Here is an 11,261-nt window from a genome sequence, read left to right as displayed (position 1 = left end):
TTTATCTGATCCGCCTTTATCTGTCGTAATAGTAAATGGTTATATTTGCTGAGAGGGTAAAGGAAATTATGGATATGAAATTAATTTAGATAATTATCAGATGAGTATCAAGACATTTCCACAAATCCTAAATGTACATTGTAAATATTTGGTACATACTTTTAGTGTCCTTCAAAATGGCTTTGGGTGTTTTAGCACTTAGAAACTTGTCATAACGGCAGGACATCACTGCATCCACCTTCTCTTCTGAACAAAGAGCACACAAACCACTTTTTACTCTAAATGCAATAAGATGTAGTCACCTATTTTTTTCACAAAGAGCATATCAATATATGTTTACAAGTCAGGACCTCTCTGGGGTGCTGAGACATTCTGGGTGCCATGGGACATCTACTAAGAATGAAAACAGTCTCACCAGTTTCAATCCCGGCACCATTTGGCATCAGCACAGAGTCTTCCAACGGAGCAGCCGGTGCTGCTGCAGTCCTGGCAGGTCTCGCCGTGTCCACAGCCCCGGCCCAACACCATCTCCACGCAGGTGGCCACCAGCAGACCAGCCTCCAGCTCATCCTGGTCACAGCCATCGTCCTCTACCTGCAAGTCTGGGTCAACTGCCATGTCCATGGAGAAGGTCAGGACTGTGCGCTCCTTAAAGACAGCCCTGAAGTCTCCTGTTTTCTCAGGGGCTTTCTTAGGATTGTCTGCCCCAGCATGGTGGATTCTCTGATGGAAAGAAGAGATTCAACATCAGAGATGTAACTTTAGACAACTTTAAAAAATTACCCTCAGCTGTTCTCATTAATCCCGTTTGGTGCTCGTTTCAGTTTTGAGAAGTTGCGAATTTACAAGCATAGGACTGCCTGAAGACAACAGGTTTGCAAACTCTCTTGGAGTTAAATCCTGGATGTCTCAGTCATTAATCTTCAAGAGTTGATCTCCTTGTCTGGATGAGATGCAATTAATGTATTCTCATTTAAACATCCCATCATGTAAACATTTCACATGCATTGGCACACTACTTTCATGTGATATACAGTAGATCAGTGTTTCTTAACCGGGGTGCTGTGGCACCCTGGGGTGCCGTCTGGCATTCTCAGGTGTGCTGCAGAAAAGTGGCTGACATTAGGCTAATAAAATAAAATAGAAATAAATTGATGCAAATGTAACCTGCGAGTGACATAACGACCGTTCCGGGTTACTTCCGGGTAAGCTACATTTTAGCTGCAGCTGTCACCATAAGCTAAGGTTTGCACAGCTGTGGCCACTCATAATTACGTTGATGGTTGCAAGTATAAAACCAGGAAGTGGCCCTCGATGGTAGGCTTATGTCTCGTTCTGGTGTCTATCGGTGGGGAATAAACAGGGATTCTGGTGTGAGGTAGGTTTGTGTTAACCTGACTCGCCAGATGAATTTCGTTCCGTCTAGCTCCACTCACATCCATCTGGGATCAGTGGTGCAAATAACTTACATGTCCAAAAGGGCCTTCGTAAAATGCGTCGCTTGACTGTACATACACATTTTAACGGGCCAAGTTGAAGAGCTGCTGTCCGTTATTGTTTGTGCAAATATAGGCTGATTCATGTTCCCTTGCATTTTGCAACTGGTTAGTCTGGCTTTCGCCAAACCAAGCTCAATCTTTTAAGAAATCGAAAAAGAAATCGCGGGCAGATCAGGCTGGTAGGTGCCCATTAGAAATATTGTTTAATTTTACGATTGAGATATCCACGCACTGGCGCCCCCTCTGCGACGTGTTCGCCCCCCAGTTTCAGAGCTATTGCAAAAATGCATACAGGGAGTTATGACAAAACCGTGACTGTTGACAAACTATAAGCTTTAAAAGGTAGGCCCTATGCTAGGCCTATTACACAACATAAATTGTCACTAGGTTATGCTGGCAACCCAAATAAAATCTTTGGGAACCAATGGCTTACAGTATCAAGTGGACATAAGCTGCCACCTCTTGGCGAAAAGTTAATAGTTTTGCATAACAGTATAATACATTTCAGCTGTGTGAATCGCGGGAAGCGCGAATGAAGTGGACCCACTTTACAGTAGCTGAAGGTCTGTGGCTAAAGCAGCCATAATGAAAGTGTTATCATTGTTTGGATACTTCACACACACATGCTTTTTAATCGTATAGACTACAACTACCAAGCTGGAATCAAAGCACATCAACTCCCCTCTCACACCGTAAACACGCACTTCGAACAAACAAAAAGCGTCTCAGTCTCACGGTATAGCCATAGGCAAAACTGTATCAGACCGGTGTAACGTTGGTACTAAATCATCCATCGCAAAGAATGATTTTTGTAGCATGTGTAACAAATATGTGTAGGTACAGCGCTGCCCTGGATACATGTCTCAACGTGCACTCTAAAACATTTGGTTTAAATCTTCCCTGTGGCCAAAAGCCACTAAACAAATATCAATCCCAATGTCCTATTGCAGTGACACTGTACTGCAGGAGATGTTTTCCTTTGCATGAATGTTAAATTGAGGTCCTGACCCACCATGGTTGTTAAAGATCCCATGGCACTTATCGCAAAGAGTAGGTGGTTCCCTGATTTGCTTTATTTATGTACACATACATAAAGACACACACACACATACACACACACATAAAGACACGTAAACACACACACACTACACATGCACACACACATACATGCACACACACAAACACGCACACACACACACACACAAAACACATATACACAAAAACAACCACACACTCTGCACACACTCAATTACAAACACACAAAAAAGGAGAAAATTAACATAATTGAACATAGGCGTGCATACATAGACACTAGGTGGTGCTAAAGCACTAGGAAGTTTGCCCTTTATCAACGAAAATGCCCTTTTGAAACTTGTTTTTTTTTTTTTTTTAATTATTAATATTAAGATTTTACTGAGGTCGGTTTTGAAATGATCTTTTGAAAACCTGAGCCTTTAAAAACGACTGAAACAATGCCCCGAAATGAGCCACCTCCTTGCGCACACCCGACCAGCCTAGCTCTCTTCCTTTGTCACGTGAACTCGCGCGGTCACGCGCAGGGCACGCCAGATGCGCAGCACCATAGCAGTTCAGTAAGCGTCTTCAGATTAGCCTGGCTAGTGCCACCACTTCTCAATGAGACGTGGTCTGGGAACCAAACGTTAATGTTCTCGTATTTGAAAAAAATGCCCAGACCCGTTTATTGGGTGCCACGGATGTCTATCAAATGCGTCTGTGCATAGCTCATCATAGTCTTGCTTTCCCCTTTGTTCTGTGATTGGTCCCCTATCTCAGGCGAAAATTTGCTCCATGGTCTCCAGGCTGCCTTAGCAGCGTGAATCAAATCACGCGCAAGGCAGAATGGGAACACCCAGGCTATCTTCAGATAGCAGGCATGGTCTCGGACAGGCTGCTTCTCCCGTGCCCCATCAGCCAGGTAACATACAGATCAAGCAAAATCTTACAGTTTGCCCTCTAAGCCCACATGCAATAATTTTGTTGTGCAGTAAAATGTCTCATTCAGCCCCAAACAAGCATTTTTGCCGACTGGTCACCTGATAAACTAGTTAGATGAAGCTAGATGAAGTTTTACGCTGTAGCCCAAATCAATGACAGATAACGTGACGACCACATACAAATAATTTCGGTAGATTTTGCAAATTTATGTGTTAAGAAGAACGTTTTCTGTTGTATATGTTTTTGTTAGGCAACATGTAGGGGAGACCGGGTATGGTCGTAACATGGGGGGAGTTGTAACATCACCAATTCCACCAATCAGGGATAAGATATGAGCCATGTGACAGTTTCTGACTCCTCAGACTTCCTTAACGATCACACATGGACATTTTCAAGTTGTTGGCGCCATTTCTCCCGGAGTAAGGAGAAAAATTCAACATCTGAGGTAAGAAAGTAACTTTTTTTTTTAGATTTATTTTTTTCTAGTGCTTTTACCATTGTAGATACAGTTGTATGAGTTACATCAGTTTCTTAGTAAAGAATGGTGTAGCTCTCTCTTGCTAATGTCAAAGCACCATGCTAATACAGCTAGCTAAACAATGGATGACAGTGGTGGGGTAGGTTGTAACACATTTTTTGAAAATGTTACTACCATCCCCTTACATTCAAAGAACATATTTTTTGTGATTTTAATAATTATACAGAATGCCCAGAACATGGGTGAGGAAAAGTAATCGTGGAGTGGATGCCAAGGTACTAAAAAGAGCAGCAGAGGAGGTTAAAAAGGGAACATCTGTCAGGGCAGTGGCAAGAAAGCATGGTATCTGCCATGTTACCCTTCATAGATATTGGCAGAAGTTCAAACTACTTAAAGACCAGGGATCGCAGGACCTTCCTCCGGTAGGATATGTCAGTCCGAACAGAGTCTTCAACAGACAGCAGGAGGAGATATTGGCAGATTATATAAACCAGGCAGCTGATATATACTTTGGGCTAACGCCACGCGAGGTAAGCATGATAGCTGAGAACAGGGTAGAATAGACAAGAGTCAAGACCTCTTAATTTGTATTCGACCTATTTAATCTTTGTGACTGATAAATACATTTACCTATAAACAGTGAAAAGTTAAATTAAAATCAACATATGAATTTAGATAATCAACAAAAATGTGTGTTCTAACTCAAAATTCCTGTTATACTTTTGCATAGGTCAAAAAGTTTGCATATCAATTGGCAGTGATTTTCCAAATAAAGCATCCTGAAACCTGGGACAAGAAGCTGATGGCGGGGCCTGACTGGTTCAGCAATTTTTTGAAGCGGAACCCCAGACTATCCATTAGGAGTCCACAGGTGACAAGCCTTTCAAGGGGGTCAAGCAGGTTGGAGCCGTGACATCGGGTGAGAGAGGCACATTAGTTTCAGTTGCATATGCCGTGCAAGCTCTGGGGAATTCCATTTCTCCATTCTTTGTGTTCCCCCGTAAGAATTTCTTTGTACAGAATGGGCCATTGGGAAGTGCTGGAAGTGCAAATAAATCAGGTTGGATGCAAGAGGAGGATTTCTTATAATTTCTTTGTCACTTTGTGAAACACACCAAGGTCAGTCCAGAGAAAAAGGTGTTGCTCCTGCTAGACAATCACTCCTCGCACATCTCTGTGAGAGCCGTCGATTTTTGCAAAGGACAGGGAATTGTTCTTCTTACCTTTCCACCACATTGCAGCCATAAGCTCCAGCCACTTGATCGTAGTGTGTTTGGTCCATTTAAGAAGATGGTCAATGTGGCTAGTGATGACTGGATGAGGATGAATCCAGGTAAACCGATGACAATTTACGACATTCCAGGGATTGTGAGGACCGCCCTACCCACGGCCGCAACACAAAGAAACATTCAGGCAGGCTTCCAGAACACAGGCGTATGGCCTTACCATCCCAACATTTTTCAGGACTGTGACTTTGCACCCTCCCAAGTCACTGACCGTCCAGCTGCCGCTAGGCTCCTCACCTGCTCACCTGCCGCCAGGCTCCTCATCTGCTCAGCTGCCGCTAGGCTCCTCACCTGTACAGCTGCCGCTAGGCTCCTCACCTGCACAGCTGCCGCTAGGCTCCTCACCTGTACAGCTGCTGCTAGGCTCCTCACCTGCTCACCTGCCGCTAGGCTCCTCACCTGTACAGCTGCCGCCAGGCTCCTCATCTGCTCAGCTGCCGCTAGGCTCCTCACCTGCTCACCTGCCGCTAGGCTCCTCACCTGCCTCCAGGCTCCTAATCTGCTCACCTGCCGCTAGGCTCCTCACCTGTACAGCTGCCGCCAGGCTCCTCAGGCACTCCACTGACAGGTTGGATTTACTGAAAGAATGTTTCTGTTGCTGCTATTATGTATTGTATTGTCTTCTATATTGCTGTTTATTGTATTTAAATATATTTTTGATTGAGAACTGTCAAACTGAATTGTCAATTTTGGATAAATATAAAATATTCTGATTCTGATTTTAGCCACTTACCTTCCACCCGGCTCTGCTCCAGCTCACCTTTTGCCCGGCTCCTCACCTGCTCACCTTTGGTCTGGCTCTGCTCCTCCTCCAGAGATGCCGAGCACCTCGGAGTCAATCCCGGGTCAGTTCAGTCCATCAGTCATTCGGCCATTTCCAAAAGCAGGCCCAAGAAAGAAAAATGGCAAGGGTAGGAGGAAACGGTGCTCAGAAATCCTAACTGATACACCAGTTAAGATGCGATTGGAAGAGGAAGACCAGCAAAAAGGGGAAAAACGTCAGAAAGAATATCTTGAGGGGTGCAAAAGGAAAGCAGAAGAAGGATAAAAAAAACAGCTAAGAAGATGGTGAAAGTTGAGAATTCCTCATCAGAGGAGGAAGAAGATTTTTGTGTGGTCTGCATGGAAACCTTTCATAATTCCAAGCCCAAAGAGGTATGGGTAAAGTGTATCTTGTGCAGCTTTTGGGCCCACCAGGCATGCACTCCAGGTCTGCCTAATTTTGTATGTCACCATTGTGACTCTGATTAAGGATTAAGGAATTCTGTGTTCTCTAAAAAATGTTCTGTGGAATGGTTTAATTTCATCTTTGTGTGTGTCTGTTCAGCCCTCTCTCTCTCTTTCCATGAGAGACACAAATACACACACAAAATTATAAACGTTGTGGTTTTTATATTTAGTTTAAAACGTTAATATCTATTTTCACACCCTGTGTACCATGTTTATGCAATAAATCAGTATATAAAAATGGAATTCCATTGTTTTTCTGCATTTTTTTACCTGTTACAATCTACCCCAATAGGTGTTACAATCTACCCCAGTAGTGGGTAGGTTGTAACCAGGCTTGGAATTTCACCATTCTGGGGGCAAGGCCACTTGGCCTTCAGTTGGGCAAATTTGGTGGGGGGCACAAAGGCCACATGTCAGGGCACCAAGGCCAAAGTTAACTATACAGTAGTAGGCTATAAAAATGATCAAAGTTGTATTTAGCTTATTCACTGCAGTAGACCTGCATCACTGTATGAAACATTACAAAAACATGAAACATGACATAACATAGAACTGTAAATCATCTGATCATCTAATATTTACATATCTATAGTTATGAAATCATGTATTGAACAATTTAAGCACAGCTCAGCTTTAAGAAACTCAAATAGCCTAAATGCATGCTTAGCATTTTGTGATCATTAAGGCTACTTTCACAAACTCTTAGCTGTCCTCTGATTTACCAATATCTAGGCGATATTTGTAACATTTATTTTGTATTTGGCCCGTTATGAAATTATGTGGAACAATTTAAACACATTGTAAAACTTAAAGCCCAAATTTGGAGACATCCATGTATGTCGAACTTTACTGCAAATTCAAAACTAGATCACTCTTGAACGGCTAACTGCACAGGGGACTGCTTTACACCTTTGTGTTCGGTAAGGTCTCCTGTTTATTCTGATATATGGTTTGTCATGTGTTAAAAGAAGGGTTCGTAAAGTATTCCACTGAGATGAATGGGTAGGGAGATCATGAGACGCAACCTTCAGTAGAATGTATGATTAAATTAAATTATATGATTTACTTTTCTCGCGAAACGTTCAACACAGCAATTATCGGCTAACATCGTTTAAAACCTGAGAAAAAGCTCTTTCATGTGATACTTGTGATGTCTGTGTGATGAATAGGCTACTTCGCGAGTAGTTCAAATGAGAATGGGTGAATTTGGACGCACTTTCTTGCGCTGTCACTTTCTCCACTGCGTAAAATACTAAATTAATTTTATTTAGCACAGGCTAAATAAAAATCGCTATTAGTAAGACGCAAAGCAGAATATTGAAAGAAGGGGGCACCAAGGCCACCGTGGCCTGTAAACCTCTGATTTTCAAAGGGCCTCACGGCCAACTAGGGGGTAACGACGACGCCATGGCCAAGCCGCGGGTCACCGAAATTCCTACCCTGGCTCTGAGATTGGTGGGGGAATGTCAAGGTTAGCTGTCTGGATGTTAATTTTTCCTAGGATAGATGATTTAATTTGCAGGTATTGTAAGAAGTGTTTACTCTCGATGCCGTGCTTCTGGACCAAACAGGAAAATGAGGCCAGATTATTGTCTTGAAGAATGTGTTGAAGGTGAGTGATGCCCTTTCCCATCCATGTGTGAAAGTTAAGTGTTTTTTTATTGACTGTGAAATCTGGGTTATTCCAAATTGGGGTGCGAATTGATGGTGCTATAGGTGAATCAGTGATGTGGTAGAATCTCCACCAGGCTGTCAGAGTAGCTGAAATTGTTGGGGCTTTGAAGGATGGATGTTTTTTTGACCGACTGACTGCAGAAGGAAAAGGGAGATCTGAGATTTTAATTTCTTTTACAGATTATTTGTTCTAGGTCTAAATCCAGGTGTTGTCTGAGGGGTGGGGTGTAGCCATTTGTGGATGAAGTGGGAGCTGGTTGGCCAGGGCATAGTGCTGGAAGTGTGGGGCCTCTAGTCCTCCCATTGCTTTTGGTTTTTGGAGAGTGGCGAGTTTGATCCTTGGGGTCTTATCTTTCCAGTAGAATTTAGTGATTAATGAATCGAGAGACTTAAACCAGAGGGTGGTGGGCTGGGTTGGAATCATAGAGAATAGATAGTTTATTTTGGGCAGTATTGTCATTTTGATTACTGAGATTCTGCCCATGATGGATAATGGGAGGTTCTTCCAGCGTTGAAGGTCATCATCTATTGAAGTGAGTAGAGGGGAATAATTTTAGGCTAAATAAGTCTGACAGCCTGGGGAGACTTTTATCCCTAAGTAAGTGATATAGTTAGTGCAGAGTGGGATAGGTGAAGAGTTACTGTCACATCCCAGCTGTTGGGATGTAATGGGAGAACTGCAGATTTATTCCAATTGATTGAGTATTCAGAAATTTTAGAGAATGTGTCAATGAGTTTGATGGTTTCTTCTACTGATGTTGTGGGGGTCTTGAAGAAAAGAGAAGAATGTCGTCAGCATAAAGGCTGATTTTGTGATGCATATATGGAGTCTGGACACCTTTGATGAGGGGGTTCTGACGGATGGCAGCTGCTAGGGGTTCAATGAAGATTGTAAATAGTGAGGGGAGAGTGGGGCACCCCTGTCTAGTTCCCCTCGGTGAAGAGTGAAACTTTGTGATGTTTAGTCCATTGGTGATTACTGTGGCTGAAGGAGAGGTGTATAGAAGTTTAATCCAGTTAATGAACGACTCCTAAGCCAAACCTCCCTAAATGTGGAAAACAGGAAATTCCAGTTCACCCTATCAAAAGCTTTTTTCAAGTCCCAGAGTTGCTAATATGGTATTATCTTGAAAATTTGTAGAGTGATACATTATATTTAACAGTCTGCGGGTGTTGGTGGATGAAATTTACCTTTAATGAAGCCTGTTCGGTCTGGGTGGATAATGGATGGGGTGACCTCTGCTAATCTAAGGCAAGCATTTTTACATTATCTTATTGTCCACATTGAGGAGAGAAATTGGTCGGTAGCTGGATGGCAAATGTTGGGTCCTTATTGGGCTTGAGGAGCAGTGAAATTGAGGCTGTGGTGGAACTAGTTGGAAGACGTCCTTTTCTGTTTTGATTCATTAATCATTCTGATGAAAAGTGGAGCTAAGATGGTCCAAAATTGTTTGTAGAACTCAGCAGGAAAGCCATCCCTGACCTGGTGCTTTCTTATCGGCATCTGTTTCAGGGCATCGACCAGTTCTTGTTGAGTTATAGGTGATTCTAGGTTTTTTATTTTTTCGGTCTCATTGAGTTGTGGTAATTCGATGCTGGTTAGGAAAGAGTCTATGAATTCCTGGTTGGGGTTTATTTCTGAAGAATATAGTTTATTGTAAAACTGGTAAAAAACGTGATTTATTTCTTCAGGTGAGCTGGTTAGCTTCCCTGCTGAGTTCTTTATGACCGGATTGTTGATTTTTCTTGTTACGCTTGGATTTGAAGTATTTACCTGATTTATTGCTATGGTGGAAGTTTTCCTGCCTTAGACGGTGAATCATAAATTGAGTGTGTTTATTGAGTATTTCATTAAGTTTGAATTTATGTTTCCTAAGTTTTGCCTGTGTTTCTTCAGTTGGGTTGCTTGCATTGGTTTCTTCTAACTGTTTAATTTTATTGTTGAGTTCTACTTCCTGTTCTTTTTTTTCCTTTTTGTATACTGAATATGAGATGATTCTTCCTCTGAGTACTGCTTTTCCTGTTTCCCACAGAAGGGAAGGAGATGATTCAGGGGAGCCGTTCATTTCTAGAAAGAATGCCCACTCTCTCCCAACAAAACTGATGAAATTTGGGTCTTGTAAGAGGGATGTATTAAAAACCATTTGCTAATTGGTCGCTGTTGGTTCGTTATGTTCCATTTAATTGTAACTGGGGCATGATCGCTAATGACTATGGGATGAATTGTTGAATCAGAGATATTTTTCATTATAGAGTTGCTGGTTAGAAAATAATCAATACGGGAAAATACGGGAATTTAAACATTTCTGGGGGAGGACCCCCAAACCCCCCCTCCCACATATACGACAATAAGTGAGGGGCCCTTAATACATCTGGGCCCAGGGGCCCAAAAGTTCATAATTCGCCCATGCTTCCGGCTTGTGAAAATCACCCTTAAGAATATCAATTAAGTGTCAATGTTCCCTCAAATACTTATCTGTTCTGATTGTAGTTTGTCATATTTGTCATAAGTTATGCAGTTATACAGGTTACACTATCATGATCATAATCTGCCATGGATCCCTGTCATTTCACTGTTATATAGGCTACTTTCTCGGGTAAATTAGCCTATTATAATTTTAAACTTTTTAAAAAAAATGTATTTGCCTTTCTACCCACTTGTATACCTTGTGCTCATGATCCTCTCAAGCTTTTCTGTAGCCTACACTGCTCTACATCAGCATCTCCTAACTTAAACTCTCTGTTCATCTTGTCCTCACAGCTCTGGTGATGGTCATTGAACTGGAACCGACACATCGTGTTCACAACGCTATTCTTTTTCACGTCACACTAATCTTTTCACGTTCACGTTTCATTAACCCTGTCGTTTGGCTCCTATGCCAACTTTATTTCTTTATATACTCACATTCTCTTGCTCATTTTTAACAGGATAATAAAACATAAACTGTTTAACATTGTTATGCTTTATTTCAGAGAAGATGATCCAGCTAAGCATTCCCATTGAGTATCCTTATCTTATCTTTGGGGGTAGGCTCCACCCCTGCCGTCTCGTTCCAGCAGGATCTGCCAGGGTCTGCATGCTCAGTGACCTGGACCTAGGACGGGGCCTATGCCAAAGACTCTCTCATTGATGCTTAT

Source organism: Alosa alosa, chromosome 23 (genome assembly GCF_017589495.1).
Source record: "Alosa alosa isolate M-15738 ecotype Scorff River chromosome 23, AALO_Geno_1.1, whole genome shotgun sequence".
NCBI classification, from domain to species: Eukaryota; Metazoa; Chordata; class Actinopteri; order Clupeiformes; family Clupeidae; genus Alosa; species Alosa alosa.
The sequence above is the reverse complement of the archived record's forward strand: the minus strand, read 5'-3'. Positions refer to the sequence as shown.